Below are 11537 nucleotides of genomic sequence, written 5' to 3'. Positions count from 1 at the left end.
CTTATAAATACAATAGGGTTAAAAATCTTCACTCCCACTCACAGTGGTGAGGTACACAGGTACTTTATAAACCATCAGGTGCAAAGGAAGCTGCTTTTAGTCTTTTAGAGAGGCATAATAGGAACCCTCAGGGATACAGCTTTTCTGCTTCATCTTTGTGCATTAACCCCCATCTGCCGCTCCCCCCCAACCCTTTGGCAAACAGGTAATGAATGCTCCAAGGCATGGAATGGAAACGTTTTCCTGTAATATGGAGCTCAGAAAGGGTTTCAGGGCTTTAAAAAATTGTCCCTAATCAGGGTTAAAACACAAAATACCCTTATACATATTAAGAACAACTAATCACTAATTCTATCTTCCTTTCTGACCCCTAAGAAAGGCGTCTAGGTGGAGAGAGTTCTGGGTCTGCAGCCAGTAAGATATGAGTTCAGATCCTGCCTCAGACACTTACTAGCTGTGTGATCTCGGGCAAATCTCTTTCCTCATCTGTAAAACGGGGATGATATTAATGGCACCCACCTCCCAGTTTTATTGTAAAGATAAAATATTCGTAAAGCGCTTAGCACAGTGCCTGACATAGAACAGCTACTAGCTGTCATTAGCTATTAAGAACCAATCAGCCTTTTGCTCAATGTATATGCCATCCCGTGGCAAGGTGACCCTGTGCTCACTGAAGCAATGCCAGCAAGGTACAAGCCCTAGGGGCTCCTCCCAAGCTGGGAAGGCTCAGAGTGTGGCCTTGGCAATAGAATCACACATCTGTCACCTAAGGATCAGCTGTCCTCAGTTCATACAAACTGAAGGTTAGCTAGGGGATAATCAATTTTTTTTCAGCTCACAAAGACCTACCAAAGTGAAAAGTTGCAATTTGTACCCTTGCAAGGTCCCACCATGACTTAATCCTGGATCCTTGATGTGTCTGCCTTAGTCCTGCTCATATTATGTTTACTTTTCATTATCTCATTCACATCTGGCAAGGGCCCAACTACAGCTAAGCATGGTATCTTGTTTTGCTTATACATCAGTGGTTTTTAAATTGGGGTCCATGAGCTTGTTTTAAAATACATATTTGGTTATAGTAAGTTTCCTTGGTAATCCTATGTATTTTAATTTACATATTTAAAAATATTCAAAGGGAGCCATAGGTTTCACCAGATTGTGAAAGAGGTCTCTGGTATAAAAAATTAAGAACCCCTCTTTATAAGTGTTGGTCATCCCAAACTACATTCTCCTTTCAGTCCAGGGTTGAGATGGCAGCCTTCTCTGGAAGCCTGAGTAGGCTCTCCTGGAGCGCTGTTGCTCTTCAGAGAGGAACCCTTCTCCCACTTGGAATGGGCAGATCCACTTGCTTCCTTACCCATGGATATCAATCCCCTATAAACATCTCACCTTCTCTTCTATATTTTTGTCACCTGACACTTAAATCTTTTCTTCAATTAGGAATCATCAAACAGGTCTTGTGACCCAGAAGGCAACAGGGGAAAGAGAACAGAACCAAAATATGACTCACAAACTCCTGCCTTGACTTTTGGTGCTGTGAAAAATGATTCTCAGAGCTCCCTGCCTCCAGCCAGCCTCTTGCTGCAAAGTTCTTCATGAGGACATTACTGATAATGACATTGCATTGGGTCTCATCCTGGTCAAACTCCAACCCAGGCCTGAATTGATTTAATCTGCTCAGGCTTGGGTGGAGACAGATTCTTCTGCCTAGACAGCCCAAGACTGTGAGTGGTCTGGTTTGGTAGGGCGGTGATCTGATATAAACTGGGCACCCCATCCCCCTTTATCTCCTCACCAGGATTAAGTGACCTAAGACATAGCCCTCTCAGTGTGTTGACCAACTGAAGTTGATTGGCACCCCTTGGGAATACCTCCTTTTCAAAGGGTATATAAAACTCTGTACGCCCAAATCCCAAATCAGTCAATTCTAGATTGTACTCCCATGCAATGCATGTCACGCCAACTTGTGAAAGAAATGAAAATGCTGACACACACATGACATAATTTAGTTTGTCTTTCTTAGATCAAACTTTTGGGGTGGACAATTAAACGGTGCCGTGACTTGGATTTGGACTGGGATTTGGAGTTTGGACTTTTTCCCCTGACAGCACTGGGACTGAACACCCACAGGGCTTCTTTTTCTCCCCAAGTCCCAGCCCTGAAGTGTGGGTGAGTCTTATCCCCAAAATCCCTGCTCCCATATTAGGTTGCAGTCCATTTTTCTCTGCAGGTGGCTCTGAGAGCAGGGGCCTTAAGAAAGGTCTCCTCTTGTAAAATCTCCTTTGTCATTTTTATCAGTCCTGTGTAAGAGGTTTGTATTGCGGAATTCTTAGTGAGTAAATGGGTCCTCATTACAAACACCTTTTTGACTAGAGAATTTAGAGGAATTTAGTTTGTTATGGTAATATCAGGATAAATTGTAAGCCGTTTTAAGAGAGGGAAATACTTTTATGAAAAAATGTTTTGCAAAATCTTTTGTGTGATTTTTAGAAGGGCTACTAAATTTCCATTTGCAAGTTAATTTGTTGCAGTAATAATTTGATATTGATGCCAATTATGTTCAAACCTACTATGAATCTCAAGTTTCATTCCTAGGTTTGTTGTGTCCTTGGATTGGCCTTAAATAAGTGCTTTCAGAGAAACAGAGTCTCAGTGGAAGAAGCATCAAAGATCTAAGGCTAATGATTAATACCAAAGCAACTAAATTTCTGTAATGAGCTGTAAGATCTTGCTGTCTGGATCTGAATCCATCACATGGCCTAAACAAGAGTTAAAAATAGTGTTTCAACTTACATGTGAGGTTCTATCTTGAAATATCTTGTTTTTTCAGATTGAGTATGGTTAGAGAAGGGTAAATAAGTTTGAGAAACAGAGATGCAAATCTATGAAGAGTAGTGATTTACGAACTATTTTGTGTTATCTTAATGGTAAATTTGATTTTTATGTTGCTATTTAATTTAACTAGAAGATGTGTAGGAATGTGTGCAAACTACTTAAGGCTCACCTTAAAGATGTTCTCAACCAATGTGAGATTATAGTCACATATCCGAAACTTGATTATTGGAACTTGCTATTCAAAGACCTTGTGGGACTGCTAACTGTTATTGTAAGTCTGTCTCCAGGTATAGTTATCAAGTAATGCCATAGAGCCACTGATCCGTGATGCCAGCACCCCTGTGGGGTCTATGAACTGCATCTATAAACTGCAGAGGGTGTTATCATGGGAAAAGTGGGGAGAACGACTATTTGGCATGAGCTGAGAGAGAATGCTCCTGACTCAATTTCCCCACTATGACACCTGGCTGACTTTAAGCCTGGCTCAATGCAGTTGGCCATCTGCATCACTTTTGCCTGGAATTGACATGAAGTCTCATTGGGAACATTGTTCCCTTACTATAGTTATGTCCCTGTTCTTTATGGCAAATTTCTATAATCAGAAAGTTTTGTAAAAACAATATTAAATCTACTGAATAACAGATTGATACTGGAATATCTGAGTTATTATAGTAAGATGCAAGTATAAGACTGAGCTATTTGACCTAGAATTTTAGCCCAAACAACTAACTATTTAGCCTTGACATCTGTTACTAGTGTATATTCCTGTATAAGTTAAGGTCCTTTAATTCCTCGTGATGGTATAGGGATAATCAGGTCAAGGACTTAATATTATGCCTGTCTCAGGTTTGTTACAATTAGCTAATTTTAGAAGAAGAATGGCTTGTGGTCTATCTTATAAGTGCCTTAGAAGAAACATCTACTTTAATTATGGGTTATTTTTTTGAACATGACCTAAAGTTGGAATTGTTTTATTATAAGTAACTTACTTGATATGTACTGTTTTGAAACTGATCACTTGATGTGTTATGCATGTATTGGAGTCTTATTAATTACTTAGTGGAATCTCATCCTCCTGATGGAGGAATGAATAATGAATTAATGCAAAGTATAAAAACCAGGTTCTAATTTTTTCTGTTTCTTTTTTCTAATTTGAATTTCTTAGATATATCAACATGACAATTGGCCAAGGTTCCAATTTTGATTTTATAATAATAGAGTCATAAGGGTTGAGTTAACTTTCATTACTTGACCTGGTTATTGACCAGGGTAATTTAAAATTGTGTTAAGGTCAATTTTGTAGGAGATTTTAATGAAGAAGGAGGATCTCTCTACAAGAAGACAAGTCTGCTAGAGACGGGTTAAACCACACTCCAGAAAACTTCATCAGATGGTGTCTCAAACACCAGACAGCTATATGAGATGAAACTTCTGAGCCTTAAATGGACAATTTTATTCATTGTTTACCCTTTCCCTTGTAGTCACTGCCCCCTTGGTTCTGTCAATGTGTCAATCAATTTCTCCTCTTTTCTCCCCCTCCCATATTGTTACCCCAAACCCTTGATGAAGTGTTGACCATATCAGTTAGTGATTCATTGAAAAGGCGACACTTCCTTCATTCTCGAAGAGGACCAAAATGACATCACTATGCTTGAGTCAAGATTCAATGTGTCTGACTGTGGCTGATCAGGCCGATAATGAGCTTGGAATGCTTTACATAGGTCGGGCACAAATACTCCATGTGAAAATTTGGGGTGGATACTCCAAACTTGCGCATCCTGCATTTCCTTTGAGCTGTTTTCAGTTCTGCTTTGCTCATATTGCACAGCACCTTCTCTGATGTGGGCATACCATGCTGAGTGGTGCTGTGCCAATGTCTCCCATGTCACACAATCAATTCCAAAGTTCTTGAGAGAGACCTTGAGAGTGTCCTTGTGTGGCTTTTTCTGACCACCATGTGAATGCTTGCCCTATGTGAGTTCTCCATAAAACAGTCTTTTTGGCAAGCATACATTTTTCATTTGAACAATGTGGCCAGCCCATTGAAATTGCGCTCTCTGAAGCAGAGTTTGAATGTTTAGCAGTTTAGTTCAATTAGGGACCTCCATATCTCGTACCTTATCCTGCCAAGTGATCTTCAGAATCTTCCTAAGACAGTTCAAATGGAAACGATTCAGTTTCCTGGCATGGCGCTGGTACATTGCCCAGGTTTCACAGGCATACAACAATGAGGTCAGCACACCAGCTCTGTAGACCTTCAGTTTGGTAGTCAGTGTAATACCTCTTCTCTTAACCGATGCCTCAGTTTTCTCAACTGTAAGATGGTGGGTCTTATCCTGGTCAAACTCCAACTCGGGCCTAAACTGATTTAATCTGATCAGGCTTGGGTGGAGACAGATTCTTCTGCCTAGATTTGGGGGGGGGGCGTGATCTAATATAAACTGGGCACCCCATCCCCCTTTATCTCCTAACCAGGATTAAGTGACCTAAGTCATGTATTCAAGACATAGCCCACCTCCTAGTATGTTGACCAATCACAGTTGATTGGCACCCCTTGGGAACATCTACTCTCCAGAAGGCATATAACTCTGTCCCCCCAAATCCCAAATCATGCCAGTTCTGGACTGGCCCCCTTGACATGCAGCTTGTGAGAGCAATAAAAATGTGGGCACGTAAGGCCTAATTTGTCTTTCTTAGATCAAACTTTTGGGGTCAACAGTGCAAAGCTTTCTACCATGTGCATTTTCTGCTTCCAGTTTAAAAAGTCCCAGATTAGGGAATAGGTGCCTAATGTGGATCTAGATATTCCACTGGTACCTTGGGCTTCCAATTCTTTTTTGGGAGAATCTTTCTTCAACATAATATTCTGTGTTGGTAAGAATCCTCATCTATTCTCTAGTTAAATTTTTTATTTGAGCCTTACAAAATACCTTTGAACCAGACTGACCAACCCCTGGCTTGGCTAGGTGTTGCCACCGTTGAGGCAGTTAGGAGGCAGAGTGGATAGAGTTAGCAAGAATTCAAATCTGACCCCAAACACTTACTAGCTATGTGACCATGGGCAAGTCACTTAATCTTTGTCTGCCTCAGTCTCCTTATGTATAAAATGGAGATAACTGAACCTCCCTCCTGGGACTGTTGTGATGATAAAATGAAATTGTAAAGCACTTAAAATGCTATATAGACGCTATTATTATTGTTGCTGTTATGTTATTATTACTTTTCAGCTGTCATAAAAACTGCCATCCTAGATCAAACCTATGTTCCATCAAGGGAAGGGAATAAGCATTTATTAAGTACCTACTATATACTGGTTACTGTGCTAAGTACTTTACAAATATTATCTCATTTGATTCTCACAACAATCCTTTGAAATAGGTGTTGTTATTATCACAATCTTACAGTTGAGAAAACTGAGGCACAGGTTAAGTGGGTCACACAGCTAATAAGTGTACTGACTCTAGACCCAGCGCTCTATCTGTTATACCGCCCAGCTGCCCAATTTTCTTTCTTTCTTATGGCAATGCCAAGGAATGTGTGAACAGGATATCGCAGGCTCCACACCATCACCTTAAAAAATCAGAACCATGGTCTTATCCTCTATAGCAAAGGTTCTTTGCCTGGGATCCACAGACTACCCCCATCCCACCCAGGGGTCAGAAGATATATTTCAAGGGGTTCATGAACTTGGATGGCAAAAAATGCCATCTCTCTTTTCTCTAACTTCTAATGGAAATTGAGCATTTCCTTCAACTACTTAAGAATAAGATTCTGAAAAGGGCCATCCATAAGTTTCACTAAACTGCCACACCAAAGGTTAAGAAGCCCTGATGTACGCTAAGTCAGACTAGCTCTCCTGAGCAGATCCTTAACTACATCTTTGGCACCAACAGACCTGAATTTGATTTCCACCTTCACTGGAGTTTCAACAAAGAGATGCTAAAAAGGCAGGCAGCTTTCTTTCTCTGTAAGGACAACATAATTATCCAAGCTCATGTCTGTGGAGAGGATCTTTATTTTGCTGACATCAAATGGTGCACGTGACTTCCAGACAGCTCACCGCATAAAAACAAATTTTTGCTTTCTTGCCCCTTATCAAGATGTTGGTTGGACCCACTCCTCAGCTTTTTAAAGGGAACCTCCTGGGCTTGCTATGGAATTCATTTTGGCCATATTCGGCTAACTTTGGGCATAAAAGTAGAGTCTCATTGAGCCTGTGATAAAGGGAAGAGTGACTTTTTTCCCTCCCTCCCCAAAAGGCCCCCTAATTCCTTCTACAACCAGCAAAACAATTGCAATGGCAAATGCCTACCTTTTGGAGAAGAAAGCCATCTGGGTAAATGACCTCAATCAGTTGGCTCTATTATTAGCATAGTTATAGTTCCCTCTTTACAGCTGGGACAAAGAAGGGCTCACTTAATACTTTGTCCTTATCAGGCACTTTTCATCTCCCAGGGGCCTTATGCAGATTTTCTAATTTAACCACCCAGCTCCTCAGGAAATAGGCTAGTGGGACAGACAAAAGTGCCTATTTTACTATCTGACCTTGAACTGCTCTGGTATTGTTTATTCTCCAGAAGGAAGAAAAGAAGAGACTAGATAGACTAGAGATTGGAGAGAAACAAAGTTAGGTATTCATCTCCAAAGTGGCTACTGAAGACAGAAAATATTCATGGCCTTTGGGATTAATAGAGCAGCTCTAGGAAACCCAGTTTTCAAGGATTCTAGTCGAGATTACAGTAGGCTGTGAATATTAACATGTCCTTAGGGCACCTGTTCTCAGACATCCTTACCGTAGCAAGAAATCCTGGGCTACAGCACAGGAATCTACAGACAAGTGGGCAGTTACTTTGATCGCCCGACAGGAGCACTTGATTAGAAGAGGAAATCTTCAATCTCCCCAAGTCCCTTTCAACTCCCCCTCTCCGCCTCCCTTACCTGAACAATTACTATTAGAAAGAGGAATGTTATTTTTGTGGGGAATTACGCAGCTAGTGTTCACTTCCTAAACAAGAGTCTGATAATTCAGGGTTTGTCCAAGTGGTCATTTGTTAAGTGGTGGGCAGAACACTGCCATGGTTCAAACCGCTGAGGAAAAAGGGAGTTTGGGTGGGTCAAGAGAGGTCTCTAGGGGCAGAAATAGGAAGGAATGAGGGGTATCTGACAGGAGGATAATCAGAGAAAACATGCAATCTGGGTCAGGCCCCAAGAATGGGAAGGAAGAAGTTTCAGTGGTTAGTCCATTTCTGCCTTAGTCACTTTCAGGGGCTACCTGTCAATGTCTCACTGAATTTCATTACTCATTGAATTCTATTCGCCACGTTTCTAGTCAGCCCCCATTCCTCTTTCAATTCACTTGTTATTTTCACTTATTCAGTACTTTGCACTGTTTGTCTGCTACTGACCTAATTTGATACTACTCTTAAAAACCCAAAGAACCGCCCCCCCCCATCACTGTCTGATTAGAGGCACCAAACATCACCAAGTATGCCTAATTGGTTTCTGTTTAAGAGAAAAAGTTCATTTGAATTTGGTGAGACCATTCCCACATACCTGGAAATGCTTAAAACGAGTGAAATAGTGGGATAGTGTAATGAGCAAGAAGGCACAAAGAGAACAGCAAATGATTTTCAAATGATTGAAAAAAGAATCTTTAAAAGCCCCTTTGACTTGAAAAGCCCTTTAGAAATTTAGTTTCATACTCTCCCTAACATAAGCATCTCCTTTTCGACACCTTTGGCAAACCTGGCTTAAATGCTCCCAGTGACAAGGAACTGAGGCAATCCATCCCACTGCTGGGCAGATCCAATGGTGAGAAACTCCTTCCCTTATACTGAGCTGAAACCTGCATCCTAATAGTAATTTTAAAGAATGAGAAAGCCAGAATCTGTTTTACCTCATTATGTATATTTATTACAAGAGCTTTTTCACTTTTTTTCCCTCCCTACTGGAGGGCAGGGAAAGGGGCTAAGGATAGGGTAGGGAAGGAAGGGAGGGAGGGAGGAGGAAGGAAGGAAAGGAAAGAAAGAAAAAGAAAGAAAGAGAAAAAGAAAGGAAGGAAGCGAGGAAAGGAGAAAAGAGAAAGAAAAAAGCAGGTCATTGAGGCATTTATTTTAAAATGTAAAGAGAAAAGACAGTCAGAAAGTATGGACAAGCAAACAGCTCAGGAAAGCTACAAGGTGAATTCACTACCAACTTGAAAAGCAGTCTATAAATATTGGAGACCCGCAGTTTCATGTACAAATTGCCCCCTTTTCTGTTCTACTGTGTACATGGCAATGCCACAGTAGACAGTGTTGGACTTGGGATCAGGAAGACCTGAGTTGGAATCTGGCCTCAGACACTAATTGTGTGACCCTGGGCAAGTCATTTAACAATCTCAGCCTCAGTGTTCTTGTCTGTAAGGAGCAGCACCTACTTATTGTGAGGATCCAATGAGACAGCAAAGTACTTTGCAAACCTTAAAGTGTTAAATAAACGCTGTCTACTATCATCTTATTTGGTATTTGTTAAATCCAGAATAAAAATAAATTAAAAAAAAAAAAGAAAAAAGCTCAGCTAGTTTGCTTTGAAATCTGGGGCTGGGTGTAAAACTGAAGGAAAGGTGACAGGAACCAATTTTTCCATGATGGTGCAGAAATGACATCTGATTCTTTCATAAAACAAATCGGGAATATCCAGTAAATGCCCATAGCCCCATCAAACAACAGAAACCCAAGGGAAGTTTCAGGGGTAGAGGGAATGAGAAAGAGAAGAGAAGAAAATAAACTCTGTGTGTGTGTGTGTGTGTGTGTGTGTGTGTGTGTGTGTGTGTGTGTGTGTGTGTGAATACATGCTATTTTTCTCCTGGGAATTCTCTATCTCAAATTTCCTAGGAGTAATTGAGGGGAGCTTTTATAATATTAAAAAAAAACACATGACTTCTATTAAAATGACTAACATTCCACTGGGTAGCAGATGGGACAGGTCACTAAGAATTTCCCTGACATATACATGAAGGAGAGAAGACTTTTCGTGTAATGCTTGGGCAGGAGCCCTGTCTTCTTCCTCTGGAATTCCTCAGTATTCAAGATGCTATGGGTCTCAATGCTTCTGGGGATCTCAAGTAAAAGTTTACATCTGTCTCTTTTTCCTATCGCTGGCAGCCAAATTCAGGACTGAGAACTGCATAAGAAAGTGTATAATTGAAAATGGGAAATGACTCCTCCAAGTTTTGCACTCCCAGTATTTGGGACGTTAGCCACCATCCAAATGGACTTAGCTTTTCCTTAGGTTGGTGCTGTGAAGTGTGACGTTGCTTGATGGCTGACAGGTCACTTAAATGAGGGAGAATCTTCCCAGTGTAACCACTTTCCTCTTTAGGGGCCAAAACTATCTGAGAATTCCTGAAAACACTGGCTGCCACATGAACAGGAGCAGGTAAGAGGGTGGACTCTTCTACTTTTGTCTAAGTGGCCAGGGTCTTTCACCTGGGCAGGAGGCCCTGAGAGCCTGGCAGGAAGCAGGCTGGGAAGGGCCACAGACAAAGCTCCTTTGAGATGGAGATATAATCAGACAAATGATTTAAAACATTTAATAATGAACTATGTCCCAGAAAGATCAGAAGGGCAAAATCTTTCCTTCTCTCAGTATTCTGGGTAAGAATCTGGCTTTCTTTCTTTTGCCTATGACTTCAGTCTTTGCAGGGTGGCTGCCAACTCTGGAGAGGACAAGTCAACTTTCCTTGACGTTGTCCAAACACTGTCAATTATGTGAGTCTCTAATGTAAGAAAAGATCACAGTTAATCATTTTGACTCAATTCTACAAGTCACTAGAATTTCTTGGACTGCAGAGTGCTATCCTGCTGGTTGAAAGTCTCATAAGATAATTCTTGGGGCATCTGTATAGAGAGTAGCCAGAGGAAGTCACTCATCGCCCTAGTGAGTAAAAATGAAAAGCTTAATCTGATTCAGGGGTGGTCTTTAAAGTGGTAACATATGGATCAAGCTGAAGCACAGGATAACGAAATATGTCAGAATTCAAGTCTAGGGAACACCAGAGCTGAGGTTCAAGATGCTGGAAGGAAGAGCATCTGTGATAGGCAAGATGCAAATCACCATATGAAGCTCCCTGACAAGGTGGTAGAAAGATCAGCAGCAGCAGTGACACCAGGAGTTTTAAAAAGAATACCTGATGAGTGTGTTAGGAGGCAACAAATGGGGATCATAATTGTGTTGCAAACCTGCCAGGAAAGGGAGTCACCAAATGAAGACCCAGATGAAAGAACAGAGCTTTATGCTGAGGTGCAACATTAATCTATTACAAAGAGAGTGCAGTGTGGAGGGCTCTCAAATGCTGGGTACTAAAAACCCAACAGGGCTCTAATCTGCACAATAAACATAGGAGATATTCAAGGAGCTTTTTAATTCCTTCTCCTTCCCTTGAAATTGGGATAATGTGCCCTACTGAGCAAAACACCAAGAGATCTCTTGGAACTATCAGTCCCTTAGGAGTCAAAGTTGCTTATGAATAGTGGGTGAAAATCTACTGAAAAAGAAAAGCCACAACTTGTATGGAAGTCAATAGCTTCCATTCTGAAGGCCTCCAAGCCATATCACAAATGAGCGAGAGTCAGTGTATGTGTAACTAAAAAATGGCAGTTGTGAGACAAAATTCTCCAGGAGGAGTACACTGCAAGATCAAACCCAATGTTATTGGAAGC

This window comes from Trichosurus vulpecula, chromosome 3 (genome assembly GCF_011100635.1).
Source record: "Trichosurus vulpecula isolate mTriVul1 chromosome 3, mTriVul1.pri, whole genome shotgun sequence".
Taxonomy (NCBI): Eukaryota; Metazoa; Chordata; class Mammalia; order Diprotodontia; family Phalangeridae; genus Trichosurus; species Trichosurus vulpecula.
This window is presented reverse-complemented; position numbering follows the sequence as displayed.